A 19,170-nucleotide genomic window follows, 5' to 3' on the forward strand; every position below is an offset into this window, starting at 1 on the left:
GATACATTTGGATACATTTTTGGCTTGGTCAGGGATACATTTTCTTAATTGTACAACAAACCCAAAATAGCAAGTGTTGGCAAGAGTTATTCTTCGCTTTATCTGCTGACTGATGTTGTTGGTGGTGTTTATGCTGAATACTAGGAAAGAGAAAGTTGTAGCTGCCAACAGTGACGTTTGTCCCGAAACGCGCGGACTCTTTATATGTTGCCAGGAGATACTCCGTCTTGTCTTCATACACCGCTGGATCAACCTCTTTAGCTTCTTTTTATAAACTGGAAAGTGCTGCGGTTAAATAAGGAAATTGCTTAATTTAAAAAAAAATTACAAACTAATGAATTGAATGAATGAAATGTACTAATAAAATATAGAATTTTGAATAATTTAGAGAAAATCAAATCACAAGACAAAACAAGCAATCGATAGTCAATAAAGTGGATGCGAATCGCCGTCTTAATTGACCAATAATAAAACAACTTCCACAACCATAGACACATTTATGTATGTATGAAGGTGTAAATATGTACAATATTTGTGTGCATATATGTACATATGTACGCCAACAAATTTTCAACCAGGACTGATAAGGCCGGAAGAGTAAGTGCTGCAATTGGAGTTTAAATGCATGCGTATGCCACTAAAGGTGGTGAACAGAAGTGCAAGCCATGGCCAAGGGCAATAAATCAAAAACATTTCTAATATTTTCACAAACACATCAAACAATAGAGAAAATATTTGATTTATTTTGGAAGCAAGAGTCAATAACTTAGTGGATCGACTGCTGGCGAAAAGAAAACATAAATCTTTCAGAGCAGTCTGAAGCACGCGCACACACAAATGAAGATACATATATAACATAGTTATATAGAAAAATATGCATGCGAGTTCACACGAATACCCACATAAATATGCACACGTACAGTCAGCGTCAAAAATATGCATACCCTGACGTTTTGCTGATTTTATAAAAATAGATTTTGTTCATGCAATAAAACTGTATACTTAAAATTTCCCTAAGAAGTCGTATTAAAAAATTTAAAAATTCGATAAAAATTTCTTGTTATTTCTTACATCTTCCCGAGTTTTGCATAAAATCAAAAAAATAAAAATATTCTTGTTATTTTTGCTGTTGAATAAACTTTTTAACCGACTTCAAACAAAAGGAGAGGGTTATCAATTCGTCGGAATCTTTCTAAATTTTTATTTTATTTTATTTTTTTTATGTATGCTACCTCATAACTTTGGACTACGTCAACCGATTTCGATACTGCTTTTTCTATCGGAAAGGTGTTGCCTCAAGGGTGGTCCCATACTAATTTGGTTTAGATGCGATCATTTTATTTTAAAGAAATTAACGATATTCTTAAATTTGTATATGGGAATTGAAGTCGGTTTTGTTTTTTGCTTAAAAATTACTTATTTTTATAAAAAATAAGATTTTGGTATGTAATAAATAAATAAATAAATAATATCTCAAAACGTCAAGGTATGCATATTTTTGACGCTGACTGTATACTTATGCATGTATGCGCGCAATGACGGAACAATTGCAAGCAATTTGCGATGACAACCACACACAACCAAATATACGAATACTAGCTCAGAGCGGCTGCTCTAGTACCATTTAAATGGTTGCGTGAAATTTGCATATTTTAATTTAGGACAGAAAAACGCTGGGAAAGAAAACAACACATGCACACTAACTACAATGCAGCAAATATGAAATATTAAAATAAGAATAGAAATAGATGTGCATGGGCAAGCATCATCGAGGATGTTTTGAATCGCACATGAAACAATGAGGCAGATTTGTGTTGCCTTAGCCGTCGTTTACGAAAAGTGCCAGTAGGCACGCTGAAAAAGAAAGCCACCGATTCTAAAATGCCGAGCATGCAAAATGTGAAACAATGCGAATTATGAAATATATTTTTACATTCGCAAATCCGGAAGCTGCCAGCGCGTTTCACCCAAAATCCTAGAAGACCACTGAAAATGCTCGGAAATAATTAGTCACACTCCATTTTTAGGAAAACTTGTGGTAAAAAATATTCAAATTAACTCTGAGACAGAAACGTTTTGAGGACTGCCGTAGGTAAGTACCAATGTATGCATGTGAGGCCAGCAAATTTGCATGTGTGCCTACCGCAGTGCTAAGGAGGAAAACAACGACCCAAAAAGAAAAAGGTCAATCAGAGTACATGCACTTGGGCAAATAAAGCAATAACATTTATTATTGCGCGTGTTTTATGAAAAGAAGACGCTGTGCCGATTTTGAAACAAAAGCTAAGGCGACCCGGGCTGACCTGCTAAAGTTGACACAAAAATCAGCGAAATTCGTTTAAATACATACAACTTACTTTAAGTATGAACAGCATTCACAGAAACAATGACAAGAAAAAAGATTTCGAGCTGCGCAAAAAAAGCCGAAAACTTCGTAAAAAATTGTCGCAGACAAACAGAAGCAAATGTCGCAAAAAAAACGCTTAACTAAAATCTAATGTACAACACTGGTAAGAGGCCAAACTAAAAAGCAGAAATGTGAGCGAATGATTGTGTATGTATAGCAAACAACAGCAATAACAACTACAAAAAGATGGCCGACAAAAGATGCCAACGCTACAAAGTCACACATGTCAAAGTTAAGTCGGTCGCAAGTGACATAAACAAAACATAGCGACACGTCTAACAATCCAACCAGCAATTGCTTCAGCCAACCAACTGACCAAAAGCAATGAAGCAACACCAAATTACTGACCGACTTGCATAGCGACTAACCGCCCGGTAGTCCGTCTAACTGTTAGCATTGTTGTCGCACTTTTTATTTCGTACGAGTATGTAACCAAATTCGTAGAAATTTTTGCAATTTTTCTTGAAGCAGAAATGGAAAAAAATTAAAAAATTGGAGTACCCCTAAAATAAGCAAACAAAAAATTACAACTGAAGTAAATTTTTTTCACGTTAAACAAATATGTCAGCGCGGTTGTCAACTCTTGAGGTTGAGCAGATAACAAAAAATATAAAAGTACTGTACATTTTCGTAAAAAAGAGTATGTGTGGATGTACAAACATTGCGATTAGTTTTTTGTACAGAGTTTGAGTTTTGGCGGTATGTACAATAACCCAGTTAAAATTTATCGTTGTAAGCCACGTGTTATGAATAAAATAATAATTAATTTTTTAGCAAAAAAAACTTACTTCAAATCTCATATAAAAATTTAAGATTATCGTTAATTTCTTCATGATCCGATGATCGGATTGAAACTAAATTAATATGGGGCCACCTGTGAGGTAACACCTTACCTTTAAAAAAGAATTATAGAAATCGGTTAACGTGGTCCAAATTTATGCAGTAACATACGTAAAAAAAATATTCCGACGAAGGGATAACCTTTCTCCTTTTTGTGAAGTCCGTTAATAATATACAATGCAAAAATATATGCATATGTACAAACGTAAGCTCGACAAGAAAATTGCGTTGGAAGCGAAGGTTGGTTGGTTGGTAGAAGCGCAGCCTCAGTACATTCCCAGGACCCAATTAGTGTTGAAAGCACCATTTTGATACGATACGTTTTTTCTAGGACCCTTGAGTTTATCTGCTTTCATAATTCGTTGGGTTCGCCAAACTATTTGGACTTTCCTAAACATCTATTTAGGTTAGTAATGGTGACCAAGATTTTCGATGGAAAAACTCCCGAGNATACGATACGTTTTTTCTAGGACCCTTGAGTTTATCTGCTTTCATAATTCTTTGGGTTCGCCAAACTATTTGGACTTTCCTAAACATCTATTTAGGTTAGTAATGGTGACCAAGATTTTCGATGGAAAAACTCCCGAGTGTGTTCTACCTTATTTGTGTCAATACTGGGCACTCGCAAAGATAGTGTAGGACCGGTTCTTTACTTCCTTCAAGATTACAGTTACGGCACAGAGGGTTGTACGGAAGGCCCATTTTAGTTAAATGTTCACCAATGGCTAATAATTTGACTATATCTTTCCTCGACCTCTTGAGATGTTCTTCTGTCTTCGGCTTGCCATAATGCGGCCATATGTTCCTCGCAGTTTTGCATGTTTGAAGGTTGTTCCAACGTGTATCAGCCACACGTGTGAATTGCAGATACAGTTCCATATTGATGAGACCGAGTGGACAATTTCTAGTATCTGCTTCGGATTCATCAAAAAATGCTCCGGCCTTAACCAACTCGTCAGCCCTCTCATTTCCGTGTATGTTCCTATGGCCGGGAACCCAGATGAGAGTGGTGTCTATTAATTCGGCCGCCGAGCTTAACGCACATTTGCAATCTCTGACTGTTTTGGATTTTGTTACCGGTGAGGCAAGTGCCCGAAGTGCCACTTGGCTATCTGAGAAAATGTATGCTTTTCGTACTCCCCTACGCAGTCCCTCTCAATTGCTTTACTGGCCCTTTCGATACCCAGGAAGCGAAGGACTTTGATCACAAATTGAGCATGTACTTATAAAAAATGTTAGCTCCTTTTTTCATATCTTCGGTATACAGCATGCATATTACGTGCTCTTTCTTCAAACTGTTGTACTCTGATAATGTTGCCTCATAATAAGGCGACATTTTTTTTTTGAGAAAATAAAACGCCATTAAACAGGCTAATCGTTAAATAAGAGTGGAAATTTCGACAATATCTATGTGAGTGGAAAAACAATATTTGTTGCTTCCGAAATTATGGCTGCTTCCTTTTACTGCACCAGTTCGTATTTCATTCCGCATACATTAATAATTAAAAAATAAAATTTATGCCACACTGATATTAGAAAAATGGGTGAAGTGCAATATTGTCAATGGAATTAATGTCACGGTAGACATTAATACACAATTGAAAAGTGAATTGATATCAGTGGCATTAATACACAGGTGAAATAATGTCAGAAGAATTGTGGAAATAATGTGACTGACATTATTATACAATTGAAAAGTGATTTAACCTCAGAAATGTTAAAAACCATGAAAGCTTTACGGTGACGTGTAATAAGGCGCATCAGAAATAACGTCCATAGACACTACTTCTTATCGTCCCTAGACAATAGTATTACCTTTTCGAAAGCGTAGTAAAATCCATGGACATTATTGTTCTATCAAAAAATATTGACAACATACACTTCTAACATGCTATATATCGTCATCTGAAATGCAAAATAACGTAACAACATCGCCACTGAAATGGAAAAAGTCGTCATTTATATATATATACATATATATGTGTGTATATACATATGAATCATCGACTTGGCATCAACAACATTAAACAAGCGTATTGTATTGTTCCTAGGGTTGCACAATCGCTCATAAAAATCCAGTGGGAAAATGTAATGTATAGTAATCGAAAAAATAATCAGTAAAACAACGCTTTTCACATTCGAAAAGGCATTTCTTTCCCCAGGGCGATGTCCTAAGAAAAGTGGGGCATTAAATTTTGCATTAGCTAGTATAGAGAAATGAATGTGTTTTAATATGAAATTTTTGGAACTTTTTGAATACATTAGAATGCTGATCACATAGTTAGAAGTAATATATTCGAGAACTCATAAGAAATGTATTATATTATTCATCACGCATGTAATGCATTACTACTTTTCCGACTGGGAACATCAGTGTTAAGATTGTTTGATGTTGCAAAACTGAAACGTCGATAGTTTGAACGATCCTTTTCATGCTCTTATAAATTTGAAAAGAGGTGTTTCAAACCTTGCCGTATTTCAATGGCACCACTTTTAGACAGTGTAACAGTACATTCGTAATTCAGGCTGCATTACATCTGGACAAGTTCGGCTGTTATATTAATTTTTCTTTCTCAAAGTTGTATGATACCGGTAAAGAACTCTTCACACAGGATGTTTTCAAAATGGCGCGTAATGAGAGTTATTTGATCAGTGATGAACGATGAACACCGAAAGAAATAACATCGATGTTGTGATGTTTGTGGTTTTCCAAACATCGATATTGGCATCGCATTTTGTGAACGATGTATCCGTTTTTCTAATACATTAATATATCGTGTGCTACCCTAATTATCCAAAATTTAAGATGGAAGGGTGATGAACGGTAATACTGCATAAAATTTTCTAAAGTTTTTTATATATGACTTTTATTTTGCCATCTCTAAGCTCCAAAGGTTTTTATCAACTATAGCCATCACTTTTATCAACATGCCTCCATATAGTCTAGTCGAAACACTGTGCATCGCACATAGGGACGAATCGACAATATAGGACGACAAAAATGTTTACTTTATATGTATTTTACAGATTCCAATGAAATTTGGTATGTAGGGATTTTCATCATCACTGATTTCGAATATTAAATTAAATTTCCAAAATTCACAATGGCGCATCCAATATGGCGGACGATTTCTTAAAAAATGTATAGATTGTTATGCAGCTTGGTGTCCAGAGATTTTCGTCGTCACTGATTTCGAAATTGATATTAAATTTTCAAAAATCAAAATGGCGGATCCAATATGGCGGTCGATTTATTAAAAAATGTATAGATTTTTATAAAGCTCGGTATCCAGAGCTTTTCGTCGTCACTGATTTCGAAATTGATATTAAATTTTCAAAAATCAAAATGGCGGATCCAATATGGCGGTCGATTTATTAAAAAATGTATAGATTTTTATAAAGCTCGGTATCCAGAGCTTTTCGTCGTCACTGATTTCGAAATTGATATTAAATTTTCAAAAATCAAAATGGCGGATCCAATATGGCGGTCGATTTATTAAAAAATGTATAGATTTTTATAAAGCTCNCAAAAATGTATACATTTTTATGAAGCTTGGTATTTACTCCATATGTATTTCACATATTTCAATGAAATTTGATAATTAGGGATTTCTGTCGTCACTGAATTCGAATATTAAATCAAACTTCCAAAATTCAAAATGGCGGATCCAATATGGCGGTCGATTTATTAAAAAATGTATAGATTGTTATAAAGCTCGGTATCCAGAGCTTTTCGTCGTCACTGATTTCGAAATTGATATTTAATTTAAAAAAATCAAAATGGCGGATTCAATATGACGGACGATTTCCTAGATGGTTATGAAGCTTGGTGTCCAGAGATTTTCGTTGTCACTGATTTCGAAATTGATATTATATTTTCAAAATAGGCGTTTTACTTTTAACGCAATGCATTACCTTAAGCACCATTTGAACCCATTTTGAATTTGTAAAATTTAATTTCAATTTTGTAATCAGAGATAACGAGGATTTCTGAATACCAAGTTTCTTAACAAACTATAATTTAAAAAAAAGTGGTTCGCCATATTGGATCCATTTTGATTTTTGAAAATTTAATATCAATTTCGAAGCCAGTGACGACGAAAACCTGTGGATACCAAGCTTCATAACAATCTATACATTTTTTAAGATATCTTCCGCCATATTCTATTCGCCATTTTGAATTTTGAAAATTTGACATCAATTTCGCAATTATTGACAACGAAAACTGCTGGATACCAAATTTCATTGAAATCTGTCAAATACATATGGAGTAAACATTTTTGTCCTCCTGTATTCTCAATTCGTCCCAATAAACGACTTAAGAAAAAGATACTCTATTTAATGAAGGGGGAAAAGGGGGGTGAGTTCGTGATATATTTACATTGGCAATTTGTTGGATTTTCGAACTGTTGAAGAGAAATTGCTGTACTCGATGGAACTTTTTTTATAACTAGAACTAATATAAAAATTTCAAAATTTTTTCAATAAAAAAAGGCAATTTATATAATAGGTATTATACCTATTTTGCAAACAACTATATTATAAACAAAAATCGCAAAACAAAGTTCATACCTCACGCCTCACTTTTCATGTTGACAAAACTATTAGTTGTTAATAAGAATAAAATGACAAGCGAAAATAACTAACGATGGAGAACCCAACTTTGCGCTTCTACTAAAGCTACCGCGTTGCGGTAAAAGTCAAAATTTGTGTGTTACATTGTGGACTGGTTTATAAGGAGTATTAGAAAGGTATGTGTGATAAGATTTAAAGACTTTTGTTTTTCTATTTTTGTCATCGTAATTAGTCACTTTGTCCTTATGTGCGTCGTCGTGTTTTGGCGGACATACCGATATTGGATGACTTCTCGATGTTCATCGCCAAGCGAAGTACGACCTCGATTTAGCGCATTATTCCAATCATAAACATGGTCCTTGAGGGTGTTNACTTTTGTTTTTCTATTTTTGTCATCGTAATTAGTCACTTTGTCCTTATTTGCGTCGTCGTGTTTTGGCGGACATACCGATATTGGATGACTTCTCGATGTTCATCGCCGAGCGAAGTACGACCTCGATTTAGCGCATTATTCCAATCATAAACATGGTCCTTGAGGGTGTCTCATCACCAGAAGTCGAAACGGGTTCATCAATGCCCTGCTGCCTTGTAATAAATCATCTAAAGAAAACCGTCTTTTGAAATGTAAATTTGTTTGTCTACTTGAAACTTTGGCAACACAAAGCACTCTCGTTCTCTAAAACGTTCTGGGTGTGTCAATGCTAAAAAGTGAAATTACACGAATCTAAAGTCAGATAGACTCAAGTCACAATTGTTTTGCAAACTATAGACGCCTATGTATTTAGTGCCGCTTTTAACCCTCATACGACCTTAAAATGGACACCCGTTAACTTCTTTGGCGTAGTTTTCTACGTCACATGTTATATGAATATATTTCAAAGAAATAACGTAATTTTTGGTTTGCAATTCTCATAACTGTTATTTATTTATTTGAATTGCACAGTAAAATGCCATATAAGTAATCAAATAATTTATTATACGAGCCGATCATACATACATTTGATGCACACAACTCGACTGTGAATGTCCTTACAACAAGATAAGCGGCACAAGCAGCACTTTCCTTGGTAAATATATCGCTTCTTCTCGTTGTGTTTTTCACACAAAAGTTCGTCTATAATATTCATCAAACTGTGAAAACAAAAATAGTTATTATAATCGACAGGATAACTTATTTACATGTAATTTCGGCGCCAGCACATGTGAAACGTACTGTAGTAGAAATCTACCTCAAAGGTCGTTTTAAGTTGTCGTCTTCTCACCTCCCCCTACCTATAAAACAAAAGAGTCAAAAACCTAAAATAGAATATATCCAATCCCAAAATTTCTCACAAAGTTTGAAATTAAAACCGTATCCCGTTTAATAGGTATTCGGAAAAAAAGGAAAACGTAGAAAACTACGTTAAGATCGTAAGAAGGTTAAACTTGCATTGCCACGTCGAACTGCAATTTTAAAATAAACCTAAAAGTACCTGCAAGTGGTTTTGGGAGTAAATGCAATTTGCTTTTACTAAACAANAGAAGGTTAAACTTGCATTGCCACGTCGAACTGCAATTTTAAAATAAACCAAAAAGTACCTGCAAGTGGTTTGCGGTGGGATATTATGGTATGCACACTGATATTCACTCCACATTGCCCCTTCCTTATCAAAGAATCTTGTACTTTAAGGGTCGGTCTCTGGTTAACACTAACTACAGGTTAAACATCGTTATCAAAGTTATCGACTCCCTGTTACTAATAACGTCGATAAATATGCATTTTCATTAATATTTTGCATGTTATTAATTTTAATTTGCCTATTTATTTAAAATATTTAAAGAATTTGCTGAGCTAATAAATTCCAAATCTAAAAAATGCTACAGTAAAAATCATAATACAATATTTATTAATGCAGTATTTGTTAGATAAAGCACCAGATAAGTCCCTACTACAAAATTTAGAACACGAAATGTAAAAAAATATGTCAGCTTAATCGCTTCTGTTCGTTTAAATAGTAGAAGAAATGTTTCGGTTATTTACTTGGAATATGTTGTGTTATCTAGCTGTATTTACAATATTATTCTCATTCGTGAACTCCCATTCCATAGCACCAAGGTTTGATACTGGGTCCGAGCAGTGGCGGATTTACCCTAAGTACCAATAGGCCCAGGCCTAGGGAGGCCAGATATCAGGGGCGGCCAAAATGGAAAAATACACTGATGGAAAAAAATTAAAAATTATTGGCTATCACTCGAATTGGCGATCGAACCTGGGTCGCTGAGCTTGTTTGCTGACTTGAATAATATGTAGACAAAAGCTGAACATTTTCGCTAGTGTTGTCATCGGAAAATCGCATTAATTTGAGGCTTAACACAAAATGTTAGCAGTGTTATTTTATCGATAATATATGTATATATTTCGATAAAAGTCGGCAAAAAAGAAAATTCATATGTACACTCAGAGAAAGAATCAAGTTTATCGTACTCGATTTTAGCATATCCGAACTTAAAATCGGTCTAAGATTGAAAATACTAAAATAGATAACACAAGTCTTATACTAAGTATGATATTTTTGAGTACCAAATACTGGAATTAAGATCATGCAAGCCTAAAAAATTAAGTATACATAAATCTTTCATATTTTCACGCGTCTTTTTCTGAAAATATTGTTCATATCCATATACGTATCTAACATTCCAAGTCGAAGTATGAAAGGTTGTGGTAACTAACCCAACCTTTTTCTTTATAATGTTTCATAAATTAAAATACTCGTCCTCATAATAATGAAGCATCATATTTGATTTCAGTATGAAATTCTTATTTCAAGAATGAAATATTTAGATTCCATACACTTAGTTAGAGTTAGTTTGTTCTTATTTTTAGGCCGACTTTTTCCCCTCAGTGTAGCACCTAAATAATGGGGGCACCTAAATAATGGCAAGTGTATGTTTAATTCACAAACAAAGAAATTTTTTATTTACAGGAGAAGCAAAAAAATATATAAAGAGAAAATCAAATATCACTTTGAGCCTTTTAAAAATTGGAATATAACTCCGTGGTTTTTGGTTTTAACACTTTATAATTTGTAGTAAAGGTGTATTTTAATATATCCTACCGAAAAACGCAGTTTTGAAAAGAGTGTTGCGAATTAAGGTAACGTTATGTATGTTCGATCGCAGTGTTGCCACAATCCAAACACAAATTTTTTCAAGTGCTCAATATTTCATATGTTTGGGACAAATTTTGCTTCTGGTATAGAATGATCAAAAAAAACTCTGGCAACATTAGTGCAGATGCAAACATTTGTACCTACATATTTATATACTTATCCACAAGGTGCATATATGCTTTTTAAAGAATTAGTTAAAAATGGCATATTCCTTTTTTCCGATAGGCAGATATTTGAAGACCATGCGTACCTGGAATTTCTGGGAATAGTCACAAAAAAGATTTATGGGCACAAACGCTCCACAACGCAAGAAAACTTTTTATCCTGTTTGTTCATTTTTAAACACATTTTGCATGCTGTGTTCGGTATTTTTTCTCTTTTTTGAACAATACATATAATGAGACGGCAAACAGCCAATACTCTGTGTTTGGTGTAAACCCTAAAAAATGAACACACCTCTGCCACATGGAAAAAATTAGGCAACAATGCGAACTCATAAATAATAATTTTGGAGCGTAATGCACCACTGCAGTGACGCGGCGATGCAGAGGATGGATTTAAAAGAACAGGTAAGTAAATGTATACGAAAGAAAACGAATGCTATAAAGCAACCTCAAAAGAAGAAAAAAACCAAATAAGAAAGAAGAAACCAAAAGTGTTTCCTCGTAAATTGCAGCAACAAAAAAGAGACAGGTTTCGTAAGCTGGTGCGCATTGAAAATTGACTAATATATTGACTCAATGACTAATTTACTGATTTACCGAAAGTCAATTTCACTTTAAACATCAGGGATATGGCTTGGGTGAAGTAGAGGCGGTTGTATTAATGATTTTATGTTGAGATAGAGAAGTTAATTGCCTCTTCGAAGGTCGCATATTAATTTCTATAGCCGTAGAAAATGACGATTGCATAACAGAGAACCTTGAATGCACATGCACACGTACACACATTCATGTTCCGTAGAGTGAGCTACAGGTAAACAATTTCAACACAAAGGAGCAGGTGAATTTTCGGCAATTTCATTTTTGACTTAGAAGTGCAAGTGTTCCCAGTATTATTCTAGCAATTTTTTTTTACAGATTCAAGGTCATATTTGAAGCAAAAATATATTGTCATTAAATTTGCTTTATCTACTTTATGTGTGTGCAGAGACATTACAACAGTCGTTTAGAGAAAACAAAAATACCCATTCCTGGCACAAGTAATACCGGTACTTTTGTGTGAATGTGTGTTTTAAGCATGAATACTAGTCTTGCTCAAATGTGTGCCAATCGAAATGTGTATGTCCACTATCGATTCTTTTATTCGCTATCAAAAACGCATATGTATGTGTTAGATTACTTCAAATATTTTGACTATTATGTTGACGAGAAGTTTTTGCATCTTTCTCACTATATCAAGTACTTGCAAGCCATTAAAGCTAAAGAAATTGTGGTGCGCAGGGTTCGGAATAAGCAGTGTTCATTTCGCTTTGTAGAAAAATTTGCAGTAGCTTGAAAAGTGTAATAATAGATCTAATACAAGTATTAAAACACAAATAAATTGTTTACATTTAATTTACTTAAAATTAAAAAAGACATATAGTACGTTAATTTATTTAGAAAAATCTGGGGAAAGTTTGAGTAGATTAAGAGTTTTGTAGTACGTAGTAGAATTCCACAATTTCCCTAAAGTTAGAACACTGGTTATGCGGTATTCAAAACGGGTATACGCAGAGCATGCTTTAGGGGTGGGGGCTGAGATTATTTGTAATGTACATTTTATTAGAAATGTTAAAATATTGCTATTAAAAAAGCTATAATAATTTACCTCATTCATTTTTCCTTTTTTTATTATAACAACTGAGTTGTACCGGGTCCTACAAAGGAATTGAATTGCATGGCCCTACCCAGCCCATTTCCTGCGTCGCCCATGCTAATTACATATTATGTACCTGTGGTGTCGGTCATGTAAATGATAGCTTCAAAAGCTCATGAAAGCTGATGAGACATATGTAGAGTTAGTACTTACATACATTTATGTATTTTCAAAACATAGGGAAACCTAATTTTGACAATAATATATGTTTAATATAATCGTATGGCTTGCATCAGACAGGAATTTCTAAAAATGTGCATATCAACTTTTTATCAAACTTATTCCAAGTACATATGATTGTATGAATTAACTCCTTGATGCTGAAATTCTCAAAGAACTCTTAGCAAATTTCTGCATCAAAGAGTTAATTTTGAAAAAAAAAATGCCACTAACGTTATTTCCGCAGTTGGGGTTCGATATAGTATTCCTCTGCATACTGAGCTACAAACAGTAGGTTTAAATTAAAGTTTTTAAATTATTTTAACTAATTTTATTTACAATTAGCAAATACCCTGCGTGCTTCACTGCGCCTTAAAAGCATTTTGTGTTGTTACTCCCTGCCAAAACTCTCATGGCCTCATACATAAAAAGCGATATAGATTTATGAAAAGAGATTTTCAAACAAATTTTCGATTTATTAAGCTTTCTAATATTTTTTATTAATGTGGATGTTAGTTAAAAAAATTTCGAAGGTATGTACAAATACATATACCTTCATAATTCGATTTTGAATTTTTCCTGTCCACTTGCTATAAATTTTGCTGCTGGACTACAAAATCGTAATTCGCCTAAAGGAGTTAATATTCAAAAGTGTATGATTAAAGATGTCGAATTTCGACAACTGGGCGATACTATTTAGTTAATTTAAAACTGCCAAAGAACTGTGTAGAGTTTTACACTGTTATTAAAAATAACAAGAAATCTATTAAAGCTGCGAAAAGCACAGACAAATAATAATTTAAAAATTAAATTATCTCACTTACTTATGAACATACAGATGTATCTACATATATCAAAGAAATTCTACATTTATTACATATGATTCCTTCAGGAGTCGGAGGAGCCTATCCACAACAAATTTTTTTGATTATGTAATATGCGAAAGTAGGACATAACAGGATCGATATTTGCCTCGAGGCATTAAAACTGAGGAGGATTTTACTGCTACCTCCAATAACCTGCATTTATGTAGATGACCAAATGACACAACTTAGGCCTACACTAAATCATCAAAAACTAAAAAGCTAACATGATCTGAAGGCGACATTTTACAATTTTATTATGTGTTACCTTCGATGATGTTCGAGCAACACGAACAAAAATGTGCCATACATAAACCAAACGACGGAAAAAAATTGAACAAAGAAAAAATTCTAGTGAAGATTTATTTGCTTACAAAAAATGGCGACAACCGCTTGTGACCACATTTATCAAAGCCTCAAATACGAAAAACTGAATAAACAAAAATATTCACATACGCATTCCACACACACGTCCCAATAATCGTACTATCAATTGAGTGGTGTGAGTAAATTTATGCGAGGGAGTGAGGGGCGAAATAGGAGGAAGACAACAACACTTGGCTGGCGGACATGAAAAGCTTAAAACAAACAAAACTTGTTTAGTCGAGATTTTGGCTTATTTTGAAAAATAACACAGAATATTTACGGACAAAAAATGGTGTTTCAGCATTTTGAAAATTAATTCACGAATAGATGATAAATTACAGGGATGGCGGTGAAAAAAAACTTAATTAATCATATGCAGAAACAAAGATACATACATGTATATTCAACAATGAAGCAAATCAACAAACTATGAAAAAAAATGCTAATGGGAAGAGAAGAGGGGGTGAATACAAGGATCATGCATGAAAATAAAGAAGAAATCAAAAATACAATTCAATTGCAAATGTGTAATAGGATATTAAGACAAACTTTGTTACAAGGGGCACACGCATCGAAAAAAAAGTAAAATTGGATTAAGAGATATAAAAAGAGAGATGGATTTTTAAAATTTACTTTGTAAGTAAAAATACGTTTGTGGACAATAAGCAAACGACTTCTTACGGACCAACCTAATATTCGCGGCTTGCGTTTTGGTACGAGAGCAGTCGAATCTGTTTTTCTGCGTTACCCGAAATTGGCTTGCGTGCATTTGTATTTGATTTCATTGGGCGAAACGTCAAATCAAAATGTCACGCAGAACAAAAATTGGAAATTTATTTAGCTGGGATTTGTTGTATACTCTTCTTCAAGTTAAAATTTACTTGTAATTTTTTATAAAAATATTGCTCGTGTTTTGAAAAACCCATAAAAATCAAAGTTTCAAGCTTTAGAAAAATTCAATAAATTTTCATCGAAACTTGGGTTTGCAGTCATATAGCCAAACAATTTTTGGAATATGTTTTGCAAATTGCAAGCGGCTAAATATTCACTTTTAAACTACAACTGAAAAATCAGACAAAAATTTCAACATTTTTAAGAAAATTTGTTAAATTTTCTAAATTTTGTATAGAGCTTGAAACTTCGATTTATGTGTTTTTATAGCATGAACAATATGTTTATAAAAAAATAGTATACAAATTTTTACTAGAAAAGCATTAGAAACATTTATAATAATAAATTGGCACTTACATATATGCTAGTGTTTGGCCGAGCTTATTCTCCGATTTGTGGCGTGCGCCTTGATGTTGTCACACAAAGCGGAGGGACCTACAGTTTTACGCCGACTCCGAAAGGCGATTGTATTTTTATGATAAGCTGTTTTTCATGGCAGAAATATACTCGGAGGTTTGCCATTGCCTGCCGAGGGGCAGGCGATGTTGCTTTGACCAGGGCTTGAACCCAGGCCCTGCACTGCTAACAACTACACCACAGCGGCCGCGTTTAAAAAATAAAAATGTGTGTCGTTTGTGTTACTGTATGATCCGCTGATCCGTTGTCAAATCCGTCAAGTTAAACAAGTAATTTTTAGCAAAAAAAAACCGACTTCAACTCCCATATAAAAAAATATATATATATATATATCTCATGATCCACTGATCGGATCTCAACCACTTCTGGGACCANAAAAAAAAAAAAAAAAAAAAAAAAAAAAAATATTCCGACGAACTGATAACCTCCTCCTTTTTTGGAAGTCGGTTAAAAATGTCAATGGACGTGCGAATTGTGGCCACGAAGCAGATTGATTTTAAATCACTAGTAATATGTATATAAATAATTACGTATGTGTCAGCAGTCCTTATCCTGCAGNATGTCAATGGACGTGCGAATTGTGGCCACGAAGCAGATTGATTTTAAATCGCTAGTAATATGTATATAAATAATTACGTATGTGTCAGCAGTCCTTATCCTGCAAAAAAAAATCTATTGTTAAAAAATAACCCACTTGTAGTTAGCTTTTTGCGGAAATATGACAAAATCTTAATATCCTCATACAAACTTTACTTTGAATAAATTTTTTCTACACTTCGCAAATATTTTTTCGAATTCAGGTCAAATAAAATAAAGATCGGTATTTTATATAATCATACATCAATACAAATATAGTTAGCTTTCCTCAAAGAAACTATACAGACCTTGATACCCTTCTAATCAAATTGAAGTAAACTTATAGTTAGATACATGTCCTGCAGGGTAATTCTTCTTATGTGTGCATGTATACATATATGTAGATAGGTTTGTGTGTGTTGTGTTGTTGTAAATTAAAGCATAACCACCCAGGAGCAATGGAATTTCGGTAGTTTGTAACGGTAACCTTATTTTCAAGTTTCCGAGTCAACGTTCAAATTCTGTTTCGATGCCTCGTTTTAGTTCAACTTTCATACATATTGTCACACAACATACAATATATTTCGCAAACATTCTCTCATATCACACACGTTCTTTAAAAGTGTATTAACTCCAAATTTTCCCTTTGTCAGAAAATGCAAGACGCTATTCCTGGACTCATGCTAATCAAATGGGGAGAATTGCTTAAATCTGGAGTTTTGCTATATATTACAGGTTATGTGTGTATGTATGTATATTTTAAATATATGTATGCGTATGTAAGCAATATTAATGGTCTGTGAACAATTGTAATGCTTAATATTAAGAATGACATACTTTGATTTCATACCCTTTTAAAAATCAAATGCAATGTATCTATGTCAATATATGTGTGCACAATTGTAACAGAGGCACGGCAAATTCTATGTTGCAGAACACACAAACGAAATGCTACAAAAAGCCTCTGCCATAGTACCATTGCCGTCGCAATTGCCGCCTCGATTGCTACCGTTTTGGCTCTTCTGATGTTTGTCATAAAACCAAAAACATACCGACACAAATATGCACACAACAGGAGACATCATTGTGGTGTTGTTGCCTTGAGGACGCGTATACTATAAATTGGGTATTTTATAAAGTCTACGAAGCTTTTTCTTCTTTACCGCTTATGCCTCAGTTCGCAGTGATTCAAAACGGATACACAAACCGAATTTCAATACGCTTTGAAATTCAGGAGTGAGGTGACTAGCATTTGTTCTCATATCCACCGTTACTGTTGGTTGTTTCCAACCAAACTTGATTGTTTTTTTCTTTAATTTTTCTAATTTAGTTGTTTGGTAGTTTTTCCTCTAGTTTGGTGTTTTTTTATTAGAAATTAGCAAATTTTTTCTTTACAAAAAGTTTTTAATGGAACACACAAGTACTTCAATAATTTTTGATTTCCGAAATAGCAGCTATAACTTTTACCAAAATGTAAATCAATGTTGCTTTTCCACAATATTTTAATTAAAAGGCCCGGCCTCAAGCTCAATAAAGTTGTTGAAGTTTTGTTTTTTGTAATAAGTTTTACTTTTTGAAATAGATAACTGGATAACAAATTTGGTTGTTTTTTCTTTAGATTTTGGTTAGTTATTTTTATAACAAGTGGCAACTGTGCTCAAATCGGCTTTTTATTCTTCACATCGTTTAAAAATCATGTATAAACGCATTTTTCATTTAAGGCCATGTCAAAATAAGCTGGGTTTCTTTATATAGCTCATTTTTTTAAGCTGGTTTGAGCGAAGTAAAAAGGTAATAATTTCCGTTTCGATCAAACGCCACAAATTAATTACACAGGTTTACAAAAAAAGATTATGCATATTAAACCAAACCTATATATCCCTTGTTATACGACACGCTGAATGCGAATCTGAGGTCCGTTAGCCTCCATCATGTCAGGTTCGTGGTCATTAGAAGGTCAAGTAGGGAAAAATTCATTGAATAAACCTGAAAATTCATGTATATGGGGTCTTAGACTCGCTGAACACGAATCCGAGGTCAATTAACCTCCATAATGTCAGGTTCGAAGTCACCCCAAGATCAAATTCAGAAAAATTGTATTGAATTTCAGGTGTATTAAATGTTTTTTTACTACTTGACCTTGAATTGACCACGAACCTGACGCGATGGAGGCTAACGGACCTTGGATTCGCATTTAACGTGTCGAATAACATAGGGATATATAGGTTTGGTTTAATATGAATAAACTTTTTTTGTAAACCTGTGTTATTAATATTAAAAAAATGTCGAATGAAAACATCAGATATAGTTTATTTAATGCATTTCATCGGGTGCGCTATAAAGACACAGTTTTTTAAACACTTGGCAGTTCCAATTTACGCTATGTATTTTTAAAATAATTTCCCGAATGCTTTGCTTCTTAGTTCACTTTCATACTGTTTGGCTGAAAATATAAACTATGTCTGAAACTGAACCTCTGTATCTCCTTCCAGGCTAAATAAACAGCTAAAAAGGAGGGTGACTTCTGGATCAGTGGTGATTCAGCCAGCACTTCCTCAAAGGTGGCAATGGATTGTAGGAAGGCTATGTATGAAGCAAACTCACCATCAACTTGGTGTAGGTTTCCACAAGAGTGAAATATCCAGAAACTGCGCAGAAGACCAACTCGCAAATCGTAAATTTAGTTGACTCTGAACACTATGCAGTTGCCCTCTCTCTTCACCTACTCAGTTCATCATCAAACGTATAAGTACACGGCAGATAAGCAAAGGTTGGGTTACTATGGACATCTAGCAAAATATCAATGGGAAAACATTTTAGTCCCTAATCTTAATTCATCTTCCCATTATCTATACAGAAATATGCAGAATATACAAAGGCGTGGGTATAAGAAAGTACACAATTACTTATTGTAAGAGCGCAGATTAAACTACACTCGAAACTTGGAGCTGAGCGGCAGCGCTCAGAGCATTCCGATAAGCAATGATATCATCAAACGGTAGCCTTAAAATTTCTTTCATATTTATTATTTAAATTTAATCCATATCTCTACTTGTGTTTTTAGTAAAAT

Source organism: Rhagoletis zephyria, unplaced genomic scaffold, assembly GCF_001687245.7.
Source record: "Rhagoletis zephyria isolate East Lansing unplaced genomic scaffold, Rhagoletis_zephyria_1.1 Rzeph_scaffold_00293, whole genome shotgun sequence".
Taxonomy (NCBI): domain Eukaryota; kingdom Metazoa; phylum Arthropoda; class Insecta; order Diptera; family Tephritidae; genus Rhagoletis; species Rhagoletis zephyria.